Genomic DNA, 26,130 nt, shown 5'->3' on the forward strand with positions numbered 1-26,130 from the left:
TTGACTTATTTGCTAGACATGGAGGTGAAGACAGAAATATCTCTCCCATCTCCCTTCATTTTTAAAAATAGAGATGACAATAACCTATTATTTCAGGGAAAAATTATGAGTCATTTTAGTTGCATAGATAAAAATATTCACAACTGAAAATGTTTTTTTTTTTTTTTACGATGGAGAGAAGCAGGCTATTACAGTGACATATTTTGAATAATGTAAACCCCCAGCTAACATGTAATTACTGAATTTTTTACTAGTAAAGCAATAATCTTGTGATTCTAAAACTCTGTTCAGCTTTCTGTAGGCATTTAAGAATCACTTTGTTTTTTGAAATGGAAGTAACATCTTTTCCAGTTAGTTTTTGGAACATGGCCACTGCTAAATAGAGGGTTCCAGGGGTGCATTATATTTATTCTGTATAATTGCACTAAAAGAATACATTGTGCCATATTGTATGGTTTATAATGAGCTGGAAATACAAATGAAAAAAAATGCCAGAGCCCCCCAAATGAATTCATTTTTGTGACTGTTTTTTTTTTCAGACAGTGATACTATATGAATTAGAAAAAAAAAATCAAAAAGTGTTGCTGGCATTTAGTCTGAGAGGTAAAACAAGACTCTTCCAGGTACAGAACTGATAGTAACTAGACTTTTTAATTCTTCTAAGGAGGTCCTTCATAAGGCAATTTAGGTTCTGTCAAAACCTGCCCATGAAGACATGTTACATTAAGTCTAAATCTGTTCTTTTGTCACTATGGCTTCAAATCAGGCACTGATGAGGTTTTGCGACCCTGTGATTCTAATTGCAAGTAAAGTAGTTGGTAATAATTGAAAAAAGCACTTGCAGTTTTTATGTGACATTGATTATTTTGAGTCATGAGCAATCCTTTAATCTCTAGCCTGTAGGTTTCTTACTTTCATCCTAATTCTTTCCATGGATTTTGAAGAGGTACAGTCAGGGGGGTATAGATTGTCAAGAACTGAAATGTCTGGACTTTTTCCCTGACTTGCAAGCCAACAAGTTAGCCTGAGACAGTTTCATGGATGCTGGCACAGGAGTAGCCATAGTCAGGGTGTCAGTATTTTTGCCTTGCCCTTCTGAGCCCCCAGTACCCATAAGATGACGTGAAGATGGCCAGGTGATATCTGCACACTCAGTGGGTTGCATTACAGGAGAGGAACCCTGAGCTTAGGGAGCTCAAATCTTTTATAACGGTCAGTAAACACAGCAGCCCTTTGCTCTAGAGAGAGATATTTTCTTGATTGTACTGGGAACTAGCCACTTCTATCTCCCGAGGCTGAAGTAAACTTGCTTTCTGTCAGAGTGAGATACTATATCTGTCTTCCAAGGCTGCTTGCTATAAAATTATCCTTTAAAAGTCATTCTAGAACAAAGGCACTTAATGCATCTGTTCATAAGATGTGCAGAAACACAAGAAATCCGTGGAAAATTCTCTCCCAACATAGACTTAGGCCAAGATGGCCTCTGAAAAACTGTTGGCCTGGTCCATATTTGGGAATTGCTGTTGACAGGGCAAAGTGCCACTGTAATCACCTTCATTATTATTTCTGTTTTCTGGAAGACTATGGTCCTGAAACTACTTCATCCCCCCAAAACAAAAAGTCTGTACTTAATATCTGACTTCATGTTTAGCCAGGAGAGTAGGGAGGACATCTCTTGGTCACCATAATTTGGCTTATGACCAGAAATGAGGATCCAGTGGTCCAGAATTACTCTGTTACTTTGATTTACCACTGTCCCCTTAGTTGAAAACAATAACAACAAAGTGACCTGACTGAGGTTTTATATATCTGCAGCTTAGAGGCTCAAAGCTTTTAAAGAGAAAGACCATTTTACAGGAAGGAAAGAGGTGGTCATTTGGAAGCTCAGGCCAATTCCCAGTCCTTGAAGAAAAATCAGTCTCCCAACATACCCTTTAATAAGCCTCTGGAGCCAGGGGTCAGGAGGCCAGTCAGAAGATCTTTGTTTATCTGCCATATTTTATTCATTTAGGTAGAAATGTTATTTATAAATAAGCAAGCTTTTGAAATCTGAAACTAACAAAAATGCATTGAATTATAGAGCTGTATCAGTCGTGGAGGTCCAGAAATGATTCTGTGTCTTTAAAATTTATTTTGCCTTAAGATAGTACTTTTAATTTGTTTCTCTTGTCTGATTCTAGGACTTCTACTTGAGGGAGGGCTGCATTGCTAGATTGTATTTCCATAGACTTTTAAACTTGGAAGTAACCTTCTTGTCTTATTGACCAGCCTGGTCTTTAAGGCTAAGTCCTTTCTGTAGCCCCCTGACAGTGTGTCATTCTTATTCCGCTCAGAGAGGTAGCTAGGGCATCATAGCCCAGGGCTGGGTGAAGCCCTGGATCTATTCTAGGTTCTGCCATTGATTGGCTATGACACTTTGTGGATATCATGTGTTTTCTCACAGCCTAAGTGCACTCAATCTAAAGAGATACCGGCTGGATATAGTGTTCTACCAGCTCCAACACCTCCAGTGGGTCTCTGATTTCTGGAATATGTGAATATTTGAAGTTTTTAAAAGGATTAGTCTTTTTTGAAGACAGAAGCGACACATGTTTATTTAAAAATAATATTCAGATCAATAAAGAATTATTTTAACTTGACTAAGAAAGGATGACACTGCCATATGTGATAACACTGATAGACCTTGAGAATATTGTGCTAAGTGAAATAAGTCAGGAAAAACTAAGACTCATATGATTTCACTCATACGTGAGATAGAAAACTGAAACTCATAGACACAGACAACAGTATGCTGATTACTAGAGGGAAAGGAGATGGGAGGGTAGCAAAAAGTAGAGGGAGCCAAAAATATGGTGACAGAAGATGATTTGCCTTAGGGTGGTGGGCGCATGGTGCAATATACAGATAATGTATCACAGAAATGCACACTTGAAACCTATATGATCTTATGAACCAATATCACCCCCAATAAATTCAATAAAAATTAATTATATTAACCAATTTTAGTGCACCTTCTTAGTCTATCTCATTTGTGTGTGTTTGTGTGTTAAAATTTAGATCGTATTGTTCTGTAATTTGCTTTTTTTACTTAAGATAGCATGAACATCGTACCATAGGTTGAACTTTATCTTGAAGGCAATGGAGAACAATTGACAAGTTTTAAGTAGGTTTTTCTATGTCTTCTCTCACGAGATCATAGGGACAGAAGAGAGAAAAATACTCATACAACTTTGAAGTTGATTTATTTCATTCTTTATTTCTTTCTGCGCGCGCACACACACACACACACACACACACACACAAAACAGCTCCTGGATTTCTTATTCTTCTTTTTAATCCTCAACCAACAGTATGTTTATTGATTTCAAGAGAGAAGGAGGAGGAGGGAGAGAGGGTGAGGGAGAGAGACAGAAAGAGAGAGAGAGAAAGAGAGAGAAAAGAGAGGGGTGAGAGAAACATCAATTGGCTGCCTCTTATACGCACCCTTACTGGGGATCTAACTTGCAACCTAAGCATGTGCCATGACTGGGAATGGAATGTGCATCCCTTTCGTGTATGACACAATGCTCCAACCAACTGAGCCACCCATCCAGGGCTTGTGGTTTTCTTCTTTAAAGCTGGGGTTGTAAATTACTCTAGAAGTTTAGTCATCTTGAGGTGCTACATTATTAATACGTGCATGTGTACATTTATGTATTATGAACACAAATTCAAAATCTTAATCACATGGATACTTTTTAATTACATCACAACCAAAACTATCAAGTATTAACATAAAGTCTCAGAACCCATACATCAGATCGTAACAATCATTGAGAATTTTTAGTAGCATATGGGCCTGCTGTTAGCAAAGCCTTTTGGTGACCAAATCCATTTAGGATTCTTCTATTCTATATACCTTCAAAGGGATCTGAGGTAGTATACAAAATTGAGCAATGGGACCTCTAAAATTTAAAAAACAAGGAGACCAACCATCTAAAGGAACTGGAAGGGGTGGATACCATGAGATATTGGGACAAGCCAATCCAATAGTCGGTTTCCTAGCAATAAGAACTAAACAGGAAAATACATTGGCTTATATAGTTTTTATTGTTGCTGTAGAAAAATGTATCTACTTCCTTTTCCCAAATTTTATCCTGAAACTTATTATCTGGGCCCTTGTGTGAGAGATAATAGTTTATAGTAGACATCTTCAACTCCAGTTCTGCAAGGAATCAACAATCCTGTTGAAATGGATAATTCTGGTATCGATTTTTTACATAAGGGTGAGAGTGTAAAACTAAATTGTAATTCAGGTTAGACATTTCTTTGGAGGCTGAGATAATATGGTCCAGGTAGTTGACTTCCTGGCTATTTAATTCAGTATGGAAACAGAATTTAGAAATGTAGGTGATTGTCTAGCTACCATGCCCAGTTGATTCTTTTCAAGACTTTGAGTAGGTGCTTAATAAAATTTTGTTGAATGAATTACCTATCAGGGTCCACAGTGTAGACAGATTCTTGTCTCTCTCTTAATATTCCCTCTCTACTAAAAACTACCTGTTTTTTTTTTTTTTTGTATGTTGCCCGACTTTTCTCTTTTTTCTATCACCCAAAGATCTTTCTCTCTTTCTTTTCGCCTTACAATTTATACCCTTGAGCAGCCTGCAATTGCCACATTTCTGGATGACAGCTGTCATGGAATGCAGCCACCATTGCATTTCAAAAGTAGCTCCTGCTATAATTGCAAAAATAGGGAACAAGCAACAATAAAGGACTAGTTAAATTGTGAAATAGCAATATGATGAATCCTATGCAGCTGTTGTTAAAAAGATGCCATTAAAGAAGAATTAAGGACATGAATAAATATTCGTTATATACTATGAAGTGGGAAAAAAAGTGTGTTTGTGATTATACATACAATTATCTCAATAGATGGAGAGATAGAGGCATGTATCTAGAAAGAGGGAGAGATAGACACAGACACATGGAGAGCATGCAGCTTTGGGTGGTGGAATTACAGGCAATATTTAAAATTTTTTTCTTTTCTGTATTTTTGAAGTATTCTACAGTAAACATGGATTATTTGTGTTTAAACAAAAGACATAATATATAATACTCCTTGGCATAGAATGTAAAGCCTTTCAGTATGTGTTCATTGCATATTCCTTTAGTTTCAGTCTTGACGATCTCACATCCTCTTATGCCCTGTAAACTCTTAGTCACATGGCTCCACTTGAATTTTCCCAAATGCTCTGGGATCTCCCAAACCAGATTGTGAGCTTCTGATGGCAGGTGGTGGCTGGGTCTTAGCCATATCTGTATCTCCTGCCTTTAGTGCAGTGCCCAGTGCTTAGCAGGTGCTCAGTGCCTGTTTGTTGAGTGAAGAGCCAATGTATCATGCTCTTCTCCCGGTTTTAATTAGACCCTCCCTCCCTCCTTCCTGGCCCCTGGTTCACTTCTGCTCTCACCCTTTCAAATCACTGGCAGAGTCATGTATTTAAAATATAAACAGGAAGTTTGATTCTCAAAGGCTGGACCTTACAGCATACAGCTGGCTGTGGTATGTGATTGTGGGTTTGGGGATAGTCACTGAATATGTCCAGGATTGTTTAATGACAAACCTTATATATGTTCTCGCCCTTAGATATTACTTAAATCTACTCAGGCTCATTACCTGTCTGAAATCATCCCTTCATTTTATGACTTATTTGTAACACGTAAAAGAAGGAAATGATCCAAAGGCATCCTAACTCTGAAAACCTGCAGGATCCATTTTCCTCTTGAAATGACATATCTGGCTCTGTTTTTCCCTAAAAGTAAAATCAGACCGTACAGAGACAATACAATTTAAACAGCACTTCCCAATTAATTTTCTTTTTTTTTTTTTTAATTTTATTTTTTGGTTTTTCAATTTATTTCAAACACAGTCATTAAGCATGAATTGTCTTCTGTTACATCTATTTTCTTTCTTTTTCTCAAGGAGGGATTTTGTATTCCTTTTTGGCTTTGCTCAGCACTTTGGCACATGTGAGTTGTCATGAACTATTCTGAGTGTAGTGAAATGCACTGCAAGAGGAACAAAGACAAACTAAGACCGCATAAATTAATAATCTTTTTGGTACCATTGTCCTGAATGCCTTTAGAAATAAATTTTTTAATACCAGCAAACAAGTTTAAAAACTCCTTCTTCTTCAGCTACTCTTAAGAAACCCGAACTTCCTTTGGCAATTTTCTGAATGATAAAGATTCATTTTGTGTATATTTAAGTAGCAAGTACCATATGGATTTCTGCAAGGAGAACAAAAAATTCGCGGCAAGAAACCAGCCCCCTTTGTTAATCAGTACCATATGTGGGAAGGTGAGGTGTAAATTATGTCAGGTAGATTTTTCGCTTTCCATCTCTTTCTGACTAATTGGGTGCATGAATTTATCTTTCAGTATTGTAATGACTTTCTTCAGAAAAATATCAGTTAATGAGTACCTCAGATTGGTTTATTAAGGACAGAGTGTCTCCTAAATAACTCAGAGCATATAGCATAGGGCATGCGAAGCTTTATGTTGAACAGTAGAGATTCTGGACTTTGACTAAAGCTTGGCTTGAATCCTAGCCTCACTGTTTCCTTGCCCTGTTATTTTAGACAAATTGTTTAACCTCAATGCATATCACTTCCCTTGGGTGTGAAGTGGGGGAAATTCTAGTACTTATCTCATAGGGTGGTTGCAAAAATTAAATGAGTTAATGTTTGTAAAATACTTAGAAAATGCTTGTACTTTGTGCTATGTATGTATGTGCTCTTATTTTTAAATCTGTAGATGTGGAATGATGGTATTAGTGGTATAACCAGGTTAATTTTATAAATTATTTTGTAAATTTACATACAGTGTATTTGTCCATTTTGGTATATAGCACTTTGATTAACACATGTGTAAATTCAGGTTAACACCACCAAAATGAGAATATCAATCAGATCCGTTACCAAAAAAAAACTTCTTCATGCTACCCCTTTGTAGCATCTCAGCCTTAACTCCTGGCAATGCTAATCTGTTCTCTGTCACTATAGTTTTGCCTTTTGCAGAATGTCACATGAATGAGATTGTACAGTTCTTCAACCTTTGAGGCTGAATTCTCTAATTCAGCATAATGCTTTTGAGGTTCATTCAAGTTATTGCATGTATGAATTGTGTGTTCCTTTTTATTGCTGCATAGTATTCCATGTTTTGGATGACTACAGTTTGTTCTTCCATTCTCAAGTTGAAGGTATTTGGGTTGCTTACAGTTTGGAGAAATTACAAAAAACATGTTATACAAAACTGAGTATAAGTGTTTGTGTTAACATATGTTTCATATGTTTCCATTTCTCTGGGATAAATGCCTAGAAGTAGGATTTCTGGGTTATATGATAAGTGAATTTTAACTTAATCAGAATCTGCCAAATGGTTTTCAGGAGTGAGAGACCCATTTTGCGTCTTCACCAGCAAAGGATGAGAATTGCTGTTACTTCAAATTCTTGTCAGCCTCTGCTATTGTCAGCAATATTTATTTTAACCATTTTAACAGATATATAATAGTATCTCAACAGTGGCTTTAATTTGTATGCCCCCTGTGGCTAATGCTGTTGAGCATCTTTACATGTGTTTATTGACCATCTGTGTATCTTTCTCAGTGAAGTGCCCATTAAAGACTTAGCCCAGCCCTGGCTGGTGTGGCTCAGTGAATTGAGCACCAGTTTGTGAATGGGGAGGTCACTGATTTGATTCCCCGTCAGGGCACATGCTTGGGTTGCAGGACAGGTCCCCAGTTGGGGGAATGTGAGAGGCAACTGATTGCTGTTTCTCTCACACATCAGTGTTTCTCTCCGTCCCCTTTTCTAAAAATAAATAAATAATATACAGTAGTCCCTCTCTGTATCGTGGTTCCCTTATCACGACCTCACTGTATCGTGGGATTTTTAAAAATATTATATTTAATTATTTACCACAAATTTTTTGCTATATCACGGGATTTTGCAGTACTGTATACATGTGTTGTTAAAGTTACATAGGTTTAAGAGTGTAGAATATGTTTAAGCACATAAGTAGGTTTATAAAAGTGTGGAAAAGATTAATAAGGGAGTGGGAAAGGTTAATAAGGGACCGGGAACGGCTTATAAGTGTGTGAGAAGGGTTTATAAAGCCTTAAAAATATATAAATACTAAAATAAATGTAAGGTTCCTACTTCGCAGATTTTCACCTATCGTGGGGGGGTATAGAATGTAATACCTGCGATAAGTGAGGGAATACTGTACCTCACTTTCAATAATGTATAGTTCAACTAGACAGAAGATCAGCAAGAACCAGAAGACATGAACAACATTATGAACCAACTAGGCTTAACAAACAGTTATATCAATAGACTGTTCCTTCCAAAAACAGAATATACATTCTTCTCAAGTGCCCATGGAACATTCTCCAGGATAGATTAAAAGTTAGGCCAGAAAACAATTTTAAATAAATTTAAAAGAGATGAAATGATACAAAGGATATTCTGACCATAATGAAATGAAATTTGAAATCAATAACGAAAGGAACTTTTTGGAATTCACAAATATGTGAACATTAGAAGGATAGAAAAGACACCATGCAAACACTAATCAAAAGAAAACTGGAGTGGCTGTATGAAAATCAGAAAAAGGTAAGATACTGAGCCAAAAGAATTATCAAGGATAAAGAGGATGTTACATAATCCACCAAGTAAGAAAATGAGCTGTAAATGTGCATGTACCTAACACAGAGCTTCAAAATACATGAAGACTCAACATAATACAGATGTCAATTCCCCCAAATTGTACACACAGGCAAGCTCATCCTAAAATTCCTGTGGAAATTCAAAAGACCCAGAATAACCAAAATAATTTTGATAAAAAATGATAAAATTGAAGGAATCACAGCAATCAATTTTAACTCTTACTATAAAGCTCCAGTAGTCCAGGCAGTAAACAGTGTAGTATTGGTATAGATCTATGAAAAAGTGAAAGTCCAGAAATAGATCCACATGAATACAACCAACTGAGTTTTGACAAAGGTTCAAAGGCAATTCAATGTAGCAAAGATAGTCTTTTAAATTATGCTGTTGAAATACTTAGATGTGTTTATAGGTTAATAATGAACCTCTCTCTAAAATCATGCCTCATATGAAAATTAGTTCAAAATGATTATAGATCTAAATGTAAATTATAAAACCATATATTTGGGGGGAAAAAAAGCATCAGAGAATTATTTTGACTTGGGGTTAGGCAAAGACACCAAAAGAACAATATATTGCAGAAAAAGATGATAATTTGGAGTAATTCATTACAGTTAAAACATTTGCTCTGAGAAAGACACTTTTAAAGAGAATAAAAAAACAAGCTACAGAATGGAAATCATAGTATTCCCTCACTTATTGCGGGTATTATGTTCTAGAATCCCCTGTGATAGGTGAAAGTCCGTGAAGTAGGAATCTTACACTTATTTTAGTATTTATATATATTTTAAGGCTTTATAAACCCTTCCTACACACTTATAAACTGTTCTCAGTCCCTTATTAACCGTTTCCACACTTTTATAAACCCTACTTATGTTCTTAAACATATTCTACACTTTTAAACCTAAGTAACTTTAACAACATACGTATACAGTACCGCAAAATCCCACGATAGAGCAAAAAATTCGTGGTAAATAATTAAATATTTTTAAAAATCCCACGATATAGTGTGGCCGCGATAAGTGAACCGCGATATAGAGAGGGACTACTGTATTAAAGACTCCAAGTATTATTATATTGTCTGTTTCTTTCTTTAATTCTGTCACATTTTGCTTCATATATTTGGGAGCTCTTTTATTAGATTCAGATATGATTGTAATTGTTATATCTTCTTGATGGATTAACACTTTAACATTATAAAATGTCCTTTGTCTCTAGTAACAATTATTGTCTGATATCAGTATAGCCAATTCACATCTCTTTTGTTTACAGTTTTTATGGTATATCTATATCTTTTTCCATTCTTTTATTTTAACATATTGGTATCAGAATCTAAAGTGTGTCTCTTGGAGACAAAATATACTCAGATTATTTTTATATGTAGAGTTTAATAAATTCTCATTTAACATAATTATTGATAAGGCAGGATTTACATTTGGCATTATGCTATTTGTTTTCTATGCATTATATCTTTTTCCACTATTCTCTCATTTATGCCTTCTTTTATTTTAAATAGATATTTTCCACTGTACCATTTTAATTCCCTTGTGATTTTTTGCTATATATTTTTTAGTTGGTTTCTTAGTGCTTGTCCTTGGGATTACTATTAACTTCTTAATTTATGACAATCTAGTTCAGAATAATACAAACTTAAAATAATATGTAAAAATTTTAGTCTGTTTCTCCCTCTCCTTTATGCTCTTGTTGTCACAGTACACAGATTTATAATTTTTGCTTTATGTAGCTGTCTTTTAAAGAAGGTAGGAGAAAAAAGAATTATAAACAGAAATGCATTTATACTCTTTTATGGTGGATTAGTGTCACTGTCTAGTGTCCTTTCATTTTAGCCTGAGGAGTTTCCCTTAGTATTTCTTGTTGTCAAATTCTGTTAGTGACATATTCTCTTAGTTTTTGTTTATTGGGGATTTGTTTATTTGTTTATTTTGTTTAAGTGAATTTCTCCTTCACTTAAAAATTGGAGGTGAAATTCACATACCACAGAATTGACCATTTAAAAGTGAATAATTCAAGAAAATAAGTACATCATCATGTTTTATAACCAACATCTCTATCTACTTTAAAAACATTTTCATCACTCCAAAAGAAGACCCTGTAGCCATTAAGCAGTTACTCCCCCATAATCCTTCAATCCTTCACTTAAAAAAAAAAAGATTTATGTATTTATTTTTAGAGAGAGGGGAAAGGAGAGAGAACGGGAGGGAGAGATCAAGAAATATTGATTGGCTGCCTCTCGCACACCCCAAACTGGGCATCTGGCCTGCAACCCAGGCATGTGCCCTGACTGGGAATTGAACCAGGGACCTTTTGCTTCACAGGGCAGTGCTTCATCCACTAAGCCACACCAGCGAGGTCTTCTTCACTTAAAGGATAGTTTTGTTGGATATAGAATTTTTGGTTGACAGTTTTTTTTCCCAGCACTTTGATTATGCTAATTTACTTTCTTCTAGCTTCCATTGTTTCTGATGAGAAATCAGGTGCTAATCTTATTGACTATCCCTGTACATGAGCCAGTACTTTCCTGTTGCTTTCAAGGTTCTCTCTTTGTGTTTCAAAATTTTATTATGATATGTCTAGGTGGAGATCTCTTTGAATTTATCCTATTTAAAATTTGTTAAGCTTCTTCAAAGTGTAGGTTTACGTTTTTTATCAATTTTGGAAAAAACTTTGGCCATTATTTTTTCAAGTAGTTTTTCTGCCCCTTTCTCTCTTACCTTTCCTTCTGAGACTTGATTACACTTGATGGTGACCCACAGATCTCTGAGGTTCTGTTCATTTTTCTTTCTTTTCCATTTTCCAACTGAATAATCTCAATTGATGTATCTTAAAGTTCACAAATTCGTTCTTCTGCCTGCTAAAATCTGCTCTTATGCCCCTCTAGTGAATTTTAAATTCTATTTATGTATTTTACCCTTTAACTTCAGAATTTCTATTTAGTTCTTTTTTATAATTTCTGTGTCTTTATTAAAATTTTCTTCATGGTATGACAACATTCTCATGATTTCTTTTAGTTATTTTGAAATAATTTCCTTGATTCTTTAAACATATTTAAAAGAGCTGATTCAAAGTCTTAGTCCATTAATTCCAGTGCCTGTACTTCCTCAGGATGTTTCTATTGATTGCTTTTTTTCACTTGTATATGGGCCACACTTTTTTGTTTCTTTTAATTTCTTGTGATTTTTTTTTGTTAGAAACTATATATTTTAAATAATAAAATGTGGTAGCTCTGGAATTCAAATTTTTTCCTTTCCCCAGTGTTTGTATCTGTTTTAATTATATTTATTTGTTTAGTGAGTTTTCTGAGTTAATTCTGTAAAGTCTGTATTCTTTGCTGTGTGTAGCCACTGAATTCTCTGTTAGGTTAGCTTATAAATCAGCTAAAGATTGGATGGAGATTTTTTAAATGCCTGGAATCAACAGATTTTCCAGTCTTTGGTGTGGCTCTCTGTGTGTGCGCTGGGGTATGCTTTCAATACTCAGGCAGTTGACAACTCTGCCTTAGCCATCACTTCTTGCCCACATAAAGCATCAAGGTCAACTGTAAGTGAGATCTTAGTGCATTCTCAGGTCTTTTTTGCTCATGAGCACAAGTCTGCACATGTGCACAACCATCTATATTCGCAGGAATATACCTAATATTTTCAAAGCCCTTTTGGATATGTCTTCCCCATTTCTTCCTTGTACACTTTTCATTTAGTCTATTTTTTGCTGTAGCTGTCATCTATCACATCAGGCAGTCACAAAGTTAAAACAATTGTCAGTGATTTTCTTGGACACCCTTCCCCCCTAGAAAATGTTTCTACGCAGAGCTCATTTCAAAACAGGTCAAATACAGAGAGCCTTGTAATTTGAGAATTCCCAGGAACCTCTAGACAGGTTAAATTATAACAATTCTTTGGGAATGGGGCTTTGAGAGATCTCAAGTTCCATTCGGCTCCTTTGGGAATACAGGCTGTTATTTTTTAAGGCTACTGCAGAGCTGGAGAGCAAGAGATATGAGTAGATCTAGAGCAAGTTAAAATGCCATAAAGGTCACTGTTCTCATGAAGATTCAGTCCTGAATTCTGGTCAAGATGGAGGTGTAGGTAAATACAGCTCACCTGTTTGCATGACCACAACAAAATTTACAACTAGCCTACAAAATATATATCAACCAGAATCATTAGAAAATTGAGCCGTATAGATGTCTGACAGCCAAGGAATTAAAGAAGTCATATTCATCCAGATAGGTAGGAGGGGCAGAGACACGACATGCAGAAAGGGTGGTCCTACACCAATGAAATGGTCCTAGCCCCACACTAACCTCCCAGGCCAGGGTTCCAGTACCAGGAGGATAAGTCTCCATAACTTCTGGCTATAAAAACCAGTGGGAAGATGTTGGGGCAGCAGAAGAAACTGCAGGCTTCTCAGGAGTCTCCTCTTAAAGTGCTCACAACAAGCTAAGGGCTTACACAGACTCACTCCTCTGGGTTCCAGCACCAAGGAAGGAGCTGGAATGACCCCAGTGGAACATGGGGAGAAATTGAAGTGTCTGGCGTCAGGGCAAGTGCCAGGAGATAGCTTCCTCCCAGACTAAACTCAAGAGGCCAGGAAGTGGCATTGTCTCCTTTCTGAGCCCTCCCCCACACAGAGCCAAAGTGGCAACACCATACTGGAGACTCCATCAACCTGGTTGACACAGGTTGCCTGCCTTGGAGATTACCTAAGGCTCCGCCCCCTCCAACTTACTAGTGCACTTTTCTACAATAGGCCAAGCTACTAAGACAGGGAGTCAAAGCAGCTCTAACTAATACATAGAAACAAACACAAGGAGGCTGCAAAAATGAGAAGACAAAGAGATATGGCCCAAATGAAAGAACAGAACAAAACTACAGAAAAAAAACTAAATGAAATGGAGATAAGCAACCTTTCAGATGCAGAGTTCAAAACACTGGTTAACAGGATGCTCAAAGGAACTCATTGGATAATTCAATGGCATAAAAAAGACCGAGGCAGAAATGAAGGCTACACTAAGTGAAATAAACCTTTACAGGGAGCCAACAGTGGAGTAGATGAAGCTGAGAATCAAATCAATGATTTGGAACATAAGGAAGAAAAAACATTCAATAAGAGCAGCAAGAAGAAAAAAAGAATCCAAAAAATAAGGATAGGCTAAGGAGCCTCTGGGACAACTTCTAATGTACCAACATTCGAATCATAGGAGTGCTGGACGGAGACAAGAAAGAGCAGGAAATTTAAAATCTATTTGAAAAAAATAATTAATGGAAAGTTCCCAAATTTGGTGAAGGAAACAGGCATACAAATCCAGGAAGCACATAGAGTCCCAAACAAGTTGAACCCAAACAGGATCACACCAAGACGCATCATAATTAAAATGCCAAAGGTTAAAGATAAAGAGAGAATCTTAAAAGCAGCAAGAGAAAAGCAGAGAGTTTCCTACAAAGGAATTTCAATAAAAGTGTCAGCTGATTTCTCAAAAGAAATTTCGCAGGCTACAAGGGACTGGCAAGAAATATTCAAGGTATGAAAAGCAAGGACCTATAACCAAGATTACTCTACCTAGCACTGTTATCACTTAGAATCAGAGGACAGATAAAGAGCTTCCCAGACAAGATAAAGCTAAAGGAGTTCATCATCACCAAGCCATTATTATAGGAAATGTTAAAGGGACTTATTTAAGAAAAAGAAGATCAAAGCCAAGAACTTTAAAATGGAAATAAATTTACAACTATCAACAACTGAATCTGAAAAGCAAACTAGGCAAACAACCAGAACAGAAACAGAATAATAGATATGGAGATAATTTGGAGGGTTATCAGTTGGAAGGGTGACACAAGAGACTGGGGGAAAAGGTGCAGGGATTAGGAAGTACAAATTGGTAGGTACAGAAGAGTCAAGGGGATATTAAGAACCGTATAGGAAATGGAGAAGCCGAAGAACTTAAATGCACGACCCATGGACATGAGCTAAGGGAGAAATTGCTGGAAGGAAGGAGGGTATCAATTGCAGGGGGGCAAAGGGGGAAATTGGGACAACTGTAATAGCATAATCAATAAAATATATTTAACAAAAAGATTCTGTCCTTTTCAAAAAATAAATGCTCCTGATTTGTTGCTAGCCTTTGGTTAATTTCCAAAATCCTGATTCTCACTTTTTTTTGTTGGTTTTTTAATTGCTTTTATGGAAGAGCAAATTTTCAGAAGTTCTTACCCTGCCATTTTTGCTATCATCACTCTTAATTTTCTTATTTTTAATGTACCTACATAATATCACCTGAAGTGGATGTCTTATAGACAGCTTATAGTTTACCATCTTTCTTTTAGTTGGGTTTTTAGACCATTTATATTTAATATCATTATTGATGAGTTTGGATCTAACTCTATCATTTTATTGTTTTTTGTTTTTCCCTTCCGTTTCTCATTTTTTCTCCTTTCCAGTTTCCTTTAGGTTATTTGAACACTTTTATTATTCTATTTAATTTATTTTTTTTCTGTATCTCTTTGTATGGCTTTCTTTATTGGTTGCTCTAGGGATTAAAATATGCATACTTTACTTTTCACAGTCTTACAATCCATTTTTTTTCCATTTTAGCCTGCATGCAGTAATTCTCCACCATTTAGATCCTCTTTCTATCCCATTTGTGTTGTAGTTGTCTCATCCAAATAAAATGGAAATGCCAGTTGACATTGTTCTGATAATTTCTTTTGACTGTAAAGCATATTAAAAAAAACCCTCAAGAGTAGAAGAATAGTTTATTTTATTTATCTGGATATTTACTTTTTGGGTTTCTCTTCATTCAGTCTTGATTTTCCAATTTTCCTTCTGGTATTAGTTTCTGTTTGTACAATTCTAGAACTTCCACAGCTGTAAATGCCCTTAACTTTCTATCACCTGAGAATGTTTTTATTTCATTCTCATATCTGAAAGGTAATTTTACTGGCTACAAAATTTTGTGTTGACAATTCTTTTCTTTCTCCACTTTAAAAATGCACTGCTTCTCTCTTGCCTCAATTTTTTTCCCTCGTGATCAACCCATAGTCATTCAAATATTTATTCCCCTGTAAGCAATATGTTATTTTTCTCTAGCTACTTTCAAAGTTTTACTTTTTTTCTTTAGTGTTCAACAGTTTGTTTATGTGACTGTGAATTTCTTTGAGTGTACCTAATTTGAAGTTCAGTGAACTTCTTGTATCTGTAGATTTATGTATTTTTCCCAATTTGGGAGACTTTAGCTTTTATTTCTTTAAGTATATTTTTCTGCCCCATATTCTGCCTCCTCTTTTGGGGACTCCAGTGACACAAATATTGAACTTTTTGTTATTATTCATCAGGTCTCTAAAGCTCTGTTCATTTTCCTTTTCCAGTCTTTTTCCTATCTGTTATTCATGTTGGAGAATTTCTGTTGCTTTATGTTTAAGTTTACTGAATCTTTCTCTCTCATATCCATTCTGCCATCGAGTTGATCTAGTAAGTTTTATTTTGATTATTGTATTGGTCAGACCTAAAATTTTGATTTGGTCCTCATTTATAACTTCTATTTCTTTGCAGAAACATTCTATTTTTTCCATTCCTTTCAAGAATGTTTGCTTTAATTTGTTAGATGATTTTTATAATAGCTGATTTAACATATTTGTCCAATAACTCTATTATCTGTGTCATCTCAGAGTTAAAAACAATTGATTATCTATCCTCATGTGAGTTGAGGTTTATGTTGTTTTGTTTTTTAGTTCTTTGCCTGCCAAGATATTTTGAATCATATCCTGCACATTTTGTATATTTTATACTATTAGACACTAGACCTTGTTTATATCCTATGGCAATTAGGTTAATTTTATGAATATGTTTGTATGTTTGGCATGTGATAATTATGCAGTCCTTTACAAAGGCAAAAATGCATTTATCTGCAGTTACTTGCTTACTGGATCAAGTGATGCCAATTAAGGATAAAGCTTAAATCAGGCCAAAGAAATCTATCTCAACAAAATGATTGGAATCATTGAAAATTTTAATATTATAATATTTATTTTATTATTATTATTTTTAATCTTCACCTGAGGATATGTTTATTGATGAGAGAGAGAGAGAGTGAGAGAGTCACGATGTGAGAGAGAAACATCAGTTGGTTGCTTCCTGTATGCGCCTCAAACAGGGCTTGAACTCACAACCAACTGAGCCACCTGGCTGGGGTTATAATATTTCTTTTTTACTGAGAACTTGGCAAACATAAAATTCCAGGATCAAAAAGTGTTAACTTTTCTTGAAATTTTTATCAGCAGGCAACAAATGTTTCTTGGGCATCTTCTCACTATTTGTCTGGCACAGTTTTCAGGTCCATGACAGATATAAATATGAATAATACCTATACTGGGAGAGGTAAATAGTATTACCTTTTTTCTGTAGTTGGGGGAGCTGAAGCACTGAGAATTTTTCAGCCAGTAAGTGGTAGAACTGGGCCTTGTTCTCAGGCATTCTGACTCTAAAGTATTTGTGACTCTTTACCCCCGGTTGCCTCTTTCAAGTACATAATCTGAGACAAAAGGAAGGAGATGCTTCAACAGAGAGAGAAAGTAACTATCCATTTCACCACAGTTTGAACAGAACTATCAATGATGTGTTAATATTGCCAAATGATAGATACAATTGATTACATAAAGATTTTGACATTGTTGCTCTTCATTTATTTGGGCCACTTAAGAACAGGCCAGGATTATAAAGAATTAAAATATGAATACAACCATGTGCCACTTAATGATGGAGATATGTTCTGATAAATGCACTGTTAATTGATTTCATTGTTTAGCAAACATCATAGAGTGTATTTACACAAACCTAGATGCAATAGACTACTACTGTATTTGCATGTGCTATACTTTCATACAACTGGCAGTGCAGTAAGTTTGTTACACCAGCATCACTACAAACACATGAATAATGCATTGTGCTATGATGTTATGACAACTATGATGTCACTAGGCACTAGAAAATTTTTAGCTTCATTATAATCTTACAGGACCACCATCGCACATATGGTCCATCATTGACTGGAAATGTTATGTGGAGCATGACTATAATTGGCTATATGTAGTCTTTACCAAACTTTTTTTTTCCTGATTACAAAGTCAGAAAGTTTATTAGTTAATGGAGTACACAGCTTGCTAGCTGGTGATAATTACTGTACATTTATATTTACAAAATAAGCTATTTTGAGGTTACCATTGGTGTTGAAAATAAAAGGTTCTGTTGAAAATACTTCTAAATAGTTGTGTGACAGGAAGGATCACTTTGTAGACACAGGAAAGCTTTTGTCCTTTGGTTCTTAGGCACAATTCTGTTTACAGGACTTAGAGAAAAGTGTTGAGATCTCCCTATGTGCTGGTTATTGAACTAACTCCTTGAAGGACATTTTTGCAGTCACAACGTTGAGCACAGTCAGTTTGAAATTCTAGTGTCTAGGTGCCTAATCACATTCCTGTACTGTCTCACAGTTACTACCTAGTTAGTTGTCCCATTGTCTTTTTTGCTCAGCTCTTTGCAGCTGCAGGGTACCTTAAAAAGGCCTTGTCAGCTGGATGTCATTATCCTCTTTGCTGCTAGGTGAGGACAGCTGGTATATTCTTTCTGTGAGAGAAAGTATGTGAGAGTATCACGTTCAATCTAGGTGCCCTAATTAATGATTTATTGTATGTATTTACTCTATTTGCTCCACCCCAAGATGACTCCACTGCCTATTCCTACTTCTGTCTTACCTCTTTGGCTTCCTGACCTCCTAATGGTGCTAACTGCTACATGGTCTACCTGCCAGGCCCACAACCCATCTGGTGACCCAGTTTTACTGTCACTCAAATCCTGGCATAACATTTTATAGAAAACAAGGCATCCTGTTTCTGATTATTTCACACTATTGTTACCCACAGCTAAACTGCATCATCTGATGTCATGGTCGTAATATTGAACTAATTTGTGAGAAAAATGCATTAGCAGCACAGCTTGAAAATCAGGTCAAAATTCACTGTATAGCTATATGTCTTATGCTGCTCTTTACATTCTTGTCACAGCTTCCATTTTTGTCTTTAGAATTGGGACACATTTCTCTTCAGTTAGATATGTCGTTATGGTGATATTGGTAACAAACATGGCTTAAAGAAATCAGGTTTCCGTGTTTTATTTCTAAGCATTCCCTGTGCAGGCATCTAAGTTGTCATTGGCTGCTCACACTGTAGATGGGATTATACAGTTCTGTTGTGGTTAGCTATGTGGCCTGAACTTGATTTCTCAGTGATCAGAGAAGAAGAAAAATAGCTCGGGCTTAGATTGGACTGGGAGGACTGCCGCAAGATAGGAATGGTGGTAAGAGTAGATTTTTTTTTCTTTCTGGAAATTTTATTAATATTTTGGGTCAGTTACATGCCATTCATATGATACTATTTCTGGATTCTTTTCTACTTTTTGTTATTGTTTATTCTATTACAGTTGTCCCAATTTTTCCCTTCTGCCTCCCTCCACCCAACCCACCCCTCTCTCCCACAAGCAATTCCCTCTCCGTTGTCTTTTGAGCTATATAGATAATGGTTTTTGAATCCAGACTATAACTGCGTATGATCTTGAGCAAGCTTATTTAAGCTCACTGAACCAGTTTTTTTCATCTTTAAAATGGAAACAACAACCTAATAGGATTGGTGTGAAGATCAAATGGAATATGATTTATATATAGCACACTGTTACTGTGCCTGCCACTAATGTACAGAGCAACTAAATAATTTGCCCAAGATCACACTGCAAGTAAGTTGCAGGGTCCATATTGGAAACGCAAGTCAGTTTGATTCCAAGGACGCATGTTCTTTCTACTTTTTTTTTTTCCCCTAGTAATAGGGCATTTGAGTTATTATTACTTAGAAATATAGAAGCTCAGTATTAGAAGGAATTCAAACATCATCTATTATGCCACTGAGCAGATATTCGAATTCCCTTCACAGCATATTTTACAAACCCATCCCAAGATGTCATCATGCTTCTCTTAAACACCTGTAGTTTATTTATAATTTACCTAATTTTTGTTGAGCTTATACTCTGTGGCAAAAAAACAAACAAAAAAAAAAAAAACTGTTGCCATTTAAGGTGCTTAACCATGTTTGTGTTATTTTGAGAGGACACACACAGTGGAGGGGAAGTGGCTATCAGGAAAATATGCAGACAGAACAGGGACAGAGTTTAATGAGGAGAAGCCCTAGCCTCTTTTAGTGTTGGTAGCAGTTAAAAAAAAATTGTCAGTAGAGAAAATCACCAAGGCAGTCTCCAGTACAGCATTCCAAACTGATTTTTATCATAATTTGCCATATGTGGGTTTGAAGTTGTGGTGCACCAGTTTCAGAATGAACTGCTTTGACCTGTCCCCAGCTCCATTTTTGCTGAAATAAGGAATCTTCACAGATTCCCATAGGATTGGGCAGCCTTTTACTGCCTTAGGGAGATAGCTATAACTTTACAAGTTTGGCAGAGTTTATGTGGCCTAACCACACTCAACTGAGCTTGTTAAGTTGTAGGGTAATTTGCTTTTTTTTAAATCCTCACCCGAGGATACGTATTTTTTTAAGTTGATTTGAGAGAGAGAGAGAGATAGAGAGAGAGGAACATTGATTGGTTGCCTTCTGTACACGCTCTGGCTGTGTATTGAACTCCCAAACTGGACACCAAACATGCAACCCTTTTGGTGTACGGAATGATGCTCCAACTAACTGAGCCACCTGGTCAGGGCAGGGTAATTTGCTTTTTAGTTTTCTGTAACACATATTACTACGTTCTGAGGTGCAACCATTCTATTTCACTGTTCATTACTTGTTCTGTAGTACCATCTATGGAATTTGGTATGTTTGGCGATGGAGTCCTGGTTTAAATTCCCATCCCTTGGATTACACAACTGAATTAGTGCTCTGAATTCTAGCAGTTAGACTGACTCTGGAGATTCCCAGCTGCTTTCAGAACAAGGTTTGGGGAAGTCCTCCGTTCTCAGCTCATTTCAATTCCATATCCTATCTGAGAATGCTACTCAGTCTTGTTTGATGTTGTAATTTTAAACCACTTGGAATAATATTCTCCTTTGCTTTAATGTTATACATCCCTGTGCATGTTCTTCAGTAATTGAAAGGGATATCGGACAAATTTGATCTGTCTGGCTTTGACTTATGCTGTCCTTATCTTGGCCTTTGTGTCATTAAGAAAAAAATTGGTATTGATCTTGGACCATACCACTACATTGTGCTGCAATTTTTCTTCCTTGCTAGTGGAATATAAATCGATAAAAGGCAGCTGCTTTAGACGAGGGCCAGATATGGTGCTGTCATTTATATATTGTAAATCCAATGATAGCTGATCAAATCAGTGCCTCTTCTGTTCCAAACCTGACATGATTGAATTGTCAATAAAAAAGATTTTACAGTAAGGGAAGGAGAGCTGACAGTGTAAATGTCTGAAAACCCAATGAAGTTCAATATAAAATGAAACAATGAGCTAGGATGTCATTTTATAATTTCCATTTGGGAAAAATATTTAGTGAATCACGACTGAAATTGGGGATGATCATAGGAGGGGGAAGCAGGAATAAAAAGTCTGCTAACTTGCATTATAATTTTTTGAGAAATCTGAAATGCAAATTTGCAGATGCAAATTTTAGGAATTATGCATCGTACTCACTGAGTTGTTTGTTTACAGAAATGGTTCAAATACTCTCCACCTTCTCCCTTCCCCACAAACATATTTTCCAGTGATAATACCTAGTTGCTGGGCAAAAAAATAAGCATTCCTTTCCCTAGAGTCCTGCTGACTTCTAATAAGTGATTCAGGAGCAGATCTGGTAGAACTTAACCCTGCATTCTTAAAGTCAACCAGTAGACCACCAGTTTCACTCAATAGATCCTTAGAAGTAGCCAAATTTGTTTTGTGAAAGGAAAAACTATAAACAGGAAACTGCAGAACTTTCTCAGAGAGATACACCTCTCTTAGTATGTGGCCCATGAAACTTAGCTTAGGAAAGTACGCTCTTACCCCTTGAAACTTGAAAACCATGCCAGTTTTTCAAGAGACCCAATTAACTGTTTGCAAATATAAGAGCATGACATTTATTTGTTATGTTGAGAAGCATATCCAGTCCCATTGGGGAGAGACCAGGCTGGGAACTGATAAGAGGATGCTGTTTCATTTCAAAGCTGCCAGAGGCATATTTGCATGGCATGCTTGCCTCAGTGGTTCTGAATGCATGGAACCTGATTAGGGGGGAATTGGCTTTGGAGAGATGCTTGGTTTCTGAATTTTCAGCTTGAAAACTCTATTCTGAGCTCTTCAGTATATTTCTGGAGGCTCATTTTCCAAGTTCTCTAATGATGACAGGTTAAAATTATCTTATAAACCACAGCTACTACACAACAGTAAACCTGTGTTCTTGTGTCAGCACAAGGCACATTATTGGAGAGATTAATCACCACTGCGCATCTTGGGAATGATTGTTTTGACCTGGGGTAAGAAGAATCCTCTGTCCTGATTTTAACTTCAGACAATTCAAATGAAGTTTAACAGTATTCTCCTCCTTCTTGTTGAGGCACATTATACCACCAACCATCTTCTCCCTCCTGTGATATACTCTTCTTGAGCTTCTCTAAACCACTTTGGAAGCTTGTTCTTTGTCTCGTTCAGTCAACTTCTTTCTCTTCTTTCCCGGACAGTGGAGTTCTCATAAATTTCAATCTGTTGCCGTCAGGTTATTATCATTGCTACCATTTACTAAGAACTTTCAAGAGCCAGGGACTATGCTGTTCAGATTACATGTACTATTTCATTTAAATGAAAATAATATCTATACAATCTATCAACTGAACCTGTAGAGAAGGAAAAAAGGGGACCAAGAATATTGTAGATTTTTGGTTACCACTCAGTCTTACTGGACAGGGAAAAGAGTCAGAGCCAAACAAAGAAATGGAAAAGTAGCAATCAGAAAGGAAGGTAGGAATGAGGCAGGGCAGGGTCATGGAAGCAATGAGAATTTCACGTGAGACCTGCTACGAGGAGACCCCTCAATATGTACATCTCCATTCTCCATTTACTGCTTGGTTCTTTGTACCAAAAGTTCTGTGGGTGGGTTTTGAGGAGTCACGGGCCCTCTAAAATGTAATGAAAAATTTCATGTATGTATATGTGTCCATTTTCTGGGGAATGGGTTCACAGATTTCATTAGGCATCTATAAATAACACAAAAGTGTATCTTCAGGTTCATACTATTAACTGCATTTCTCATTGTCCCCACAAAGTCAACATGTCTGAAACTTAACCTTCGTACCACCTCCCTGCAAACTAGTTACTCTTCCCACTTCCTCCCTAACCTTTTGCTATTGTCATTTCTTCTCTCAAAGCCATCTTTTGCTTTCCCCCATTACATCTAGTACATCACCGTTGGCTTTAGGATTTATTCTTTTGCTGTTCTTACTTTTCCCACTTACTCTTGGGACTTTTCCTCCTCGTTTCCAGATTACTGAAGTTACTCATAACTAGTGTCCTTGCTTTTTAAGTCTCTCTGTTTCACAATGCTGACAGAGTTATTTTTTAAAAAATTGCCTTAATCACATAGAGCATGATATTTAAAAACAGTGTTTATGGGAAGTGGAATCAGACCTATCTGGGTTACAATCCTGATTTCTCCCTTTCTTTGCTGTGTACTCTAGTCAATTTTCTTCATAGTTCTGATCCTCATTTCCCTCATTTGAACACAGGGGTAATGCTGGTACTAGTACTACCTCCGGGGCTTGTTGTGAAGACTCAGTGACACAATCCATGTAAGGAAGTTAACAGAGTACTAGCACATTGTAACCTTTCAGGAGAGAACTATAATTTCCTCCTGAAAAACATACATTTCCCTAATGCTTAACGCACAGCACATAAAATCTTTTATCTGCCTTTTCAGACCTACCAGAAACTAGTCCCCACTGTTATGTCTCCAACCGTACCTTAGGCCCAGGAAGTGGATACATCAAGGCTATCTCTCCTAAATATGCTCTCACAATGCATACCTTACTCCCACCTCCAGATTTTTACTGGTGCTGTTTCCTCATCTTATAGTGTCTGACCCCATTCACTGAGCCTTCCTTCAAGGCCCAGCTCCTGTATTCTCGTTGAGAGTCACAGTCCCTACAGATATTGCCATTTCCTAATTTCCCTTATACTTTCCAATCGACTATGCTGCCCAATTAGTACCTTATAATAAACACTGTTCTGAATCATTTATGCCTTACTTATAGGTTTATAGTGTTGCAAAATATGAAGCTGTTCCCTTGTTTACTGCTTATTCACTGTTCATTTCATGTTTTTAGATCTTTTCTGTTCAGTCAAAGCCCCATGTACATGGGGATCAGGTCTTGCTATTATTCTCTTTTCCATGACTTGTAGCAATTTCTAGTTACCATATAATTACTTGGTATATTAGTTGGTTTATTTATCAAACTATCAAAGTTTGGAGGCAGAAGATAGATTATTAAAAACTTGCTGCCATAACTTATTTTCTTTGACCTGAGGTTTTTGGAGACTTGAAATCTAATGCCAAGTTGGTGGCTTGGAGAAAGGCACCTCCCTTCTCTGGGCTCCTCATTTTTTTCTCATTCCTAGAACTATTTAGTTAAACAAGAGAGTTAAGATAGAACTTTCTAAATCTCTTAATCCTTTAGGACTGGGACGCCAATAAAATTAAGAATCTGCTCCAAAGACATTACCCAGCTTTGCCTGGCTTGCTTGGATTTTGACAAAATGCAGCATCTCAAACAGGGCTTACATTCTGTCCTTAATTGAAACTGTTTGTCTCTTGTAGTGAGCAGACAAGCCTCAGTTTAGGAAACCACATCAGCAGATTTCATTCCAGGGTGGGGAACTGTTTCTGACAAGGAGCCCTACAAAGTATGGGTGCTTCAGAAGAAAAGGGAAAACTGAGTAAATAAATAATCCCTTTACTGAAGGAGGATGTGGGTTGAAAATCATATTATAGAGGAGGTATCCTGGAGTGTCCTGGGTAACCAGCCAAAAATTTGATCTGGTTTCTCTTAGCATGGGGTAACTCACCACGCCAACTGACATATTTCTCCAGTGACCTCTGCATACAAAAATGTCCCCTAAAAGCACAGCTGTTTGTTCTCCATGCTCCAAGCCTCACTGTTTGGCCTAATGACCTACAACATGCCATTCTGCAGATGTTTCTTCAGCATTCCTCGACATAAAGGCACATTAGGCTCCTTTATGTTTCTAAAATTTGTACAATTGAATCCCATCCTGCAGCTCAGGAGTTGCTTTTATATGGCACAGTCCATTCCTGCTTGAGAAGCCTGGGCATTCTGTAGCAGAATCTTAATGCTGCTCATCCATTTCTACCAAGTGCCCAGATCTTGGTTGACATTAAGTTTCAAGTTGCTTTCTCAGGATATTCTAGTGAGCAAAGTGGAAAGAAGAAACATTGACATGTTCTCCAGGCTGTCTGTTGATGTGTGTTCCCTGCAACACTAGCTGTATATCCTCACTAATTATGCAGACTGATCAGGAATGTCACATGGGGTTCTTCCATTTAATTGGAGGTTGTGCACTACACTTCTTTTATTCTGCATTAGAATTATTGACATGATATTGACATTAACAGGCCCGTTGGTTTTCTAATTCTGGTCAGAGAATCAAAGTTTTGTTTTTGTATTTGTTTTTATTTCCTGACTTTACCTATTCTTTCAGAAAACCTGAGAGTGCCATTAATACTTAATGCTGCATATAGTGTTTCCACCAATAATACTTTCCCCAGAGGTTAGTCCTCAGAGTACATAGGACAGGGTAATTAGGTGTATTGATCTTTGCTACAGCCAGTGTTATCAGAATGGTGATCAACTTCATAAGTAAGATGTGGATATTTATTTTAGCTAAGGAGCTATGACAGCTCTTGTTTTTTGAACATTATTTGCCCTAATGGAGGCATTGCTAAACAGCTACCAGAAGATCCTGAAGAGCTGAAATCTCTCTTTTATAGGGCTGGTATTGGGAGGCAGAATGAATAGGTGCTAGCTGAGGCAAAAATTGGAAAATGGTAAACTTAAATAGATTTGGCCCATGAGGCAAATTTTATAAAGTCAAAAACTCTGTCAGGGAACTCCTACCCTTACCATTTAAGTTGATAAGTGAATTCTCTGAAAGAGTTTCTAAGGAAAAATGTTCAGCATAGAACCCTTCTCAGGAGACTCTTCCTGCATTTCACTGAGTCTCAGAGTTGGGTAGGAAATAGGTTAGCTTGTAGCTGGAGCTAAGTCTTAACCAGGTGGCTTTGACAATGGCATTTAAACTTGGAGAGGTAGATTAACATCTATCCAGAGACCCAGAGAGTGGGCACTGGGCAGGATTGTTTTCT

The 26,130-nt window shown here is 36.7% G+C and overlaps 1 protein-coding gene across 1 annotated transcript in view; it reads left to right on the top strand.

Annotated features, from left to right (window-relative positions):
* The window catches only part of GPC3 (glypican 3), a 408,165-nt gene that overhangs the window by 130,932 nt on the left and 251,103 nt on the right, over positions 1-26,130 (top strand). The gene's annotated exons all lie outside the window — the stretch shown is intronic.

This window comes from Furipterus horrens, unplaced genomic scaffold (assembly GCF_987537825.1).
Source record: "Furipterus horrens unplaced genomic scaffold, mFurHor1.1.pri manual_scaffold_17, whole genome shotgun sequence".
NCBI classification, from domain to species: Eukaryota; Metazoa; Chordata; class Mammalia; order Chiroptera; family Furipteridae; genus Furipterus; species Furipterus horrens.